The sequence below is a fragment of the Chrysochloris asiatica genome, unplaced genomic scaffold (assembly GCF_000296735.1).
Source record: "Chrysochloris asiatica unplaced genomic scaffold, ChrAsi1.0 scaffold00302, whole genome shotgun sequence".
Taxonomy (NCBI): domain Eukaryota; kingdom Metazoa; phylum Chordata; class Mammalia; order Afrosoricida; family Chrysochloridae; genus Chrysochloris; species Chrysochloris asiatica.
In genome coordinates, this window is record NW_006408820.1 from 2,870,171 (window position 1) to 2,871,216 (window position 1,046).

A 1,046-nucleotide genomic window follows, 5' to 3' on the forward strand; every position below is an offset into this window, starting at 1 on the left:
CCCGACAAGCAAAGCAGCAGAATGTCTCTGGGGTTTAACCAGTTCCCTAAGGGTTAAACAGTTCTTAAAGTCTTCTCTGCTGTGGCTGGCTCGTTGGTGCTCTTGCCAGGGGGGCTTTCTTCTATTTTCTTCCCTCCCTTTTCTCTCCCAATTTCATCTTATACAGATGATTCTCAGATCTACTTTCAATACTGACCTTTTTCCTGAGCTTTGGTCATAAACATCTACCTCATATCTTCTTCCAAATATGCCTGTTGTTAAGTACTGTTGAGTCAGTTCTGACTCATAGTGACCCTGTCTAGGGCTGAGGAGCAGTTGGTGTATTTGAACCACCAACCTTTTGGTTCACAGCCCATTGCTGATCCTACAGCACCATACCAGGAGTCCCAAATATGCCAATGTTATCTCAAACCCCACGTACCTTAGAAGACTTCTAATCACTAAACTAATTCCTATTTCATTTTCTCAAGAGTATCGTCCTTCTTCATTCTTTCCATCTTGAAACTTTAGAGTGATCTTGGACTCCTTTCTTTTTTTCCACAGTCAGGTAAGCATCTGTTTCCATGCCCACTGGCAGCACCTTACTGTATAGAATTTTTTGGATGAGACAGAACTTTGTCACTCATTTCAAGTATCATAATAGTCTCTGAACCATTCTTACTCTCTGTTTTTTTCTTTTGATTCATCTACACAGTTATTCTAGATTAATTGTTAAGTTACCCTTCTAACGCCTTCAATGTCTCCCCATCAGTAGGGTAAAAATTAAAATTCTTAATAGATTCATAAAACTCACCTTCTATTTGTTCCTTGAATATTGTCGAGCACTTTTATTGGTCTTTGCTAATTTGTCCACAGCATTCCCTCACCTGTATTCTTTAAATCTGCCTTTCCTTCCATGTCAGACTTGCTTCACGTGACTTCTTTGATGACTTTTATTTCAGGGCTCCATATTTAAGCTCTAATAGCTCTTACTGCCTATATATATATATTTTTTCTGTTTTGTTTTTTTATTAAAGATTTTTATTGTGGATTGAGTTTACAGGGCA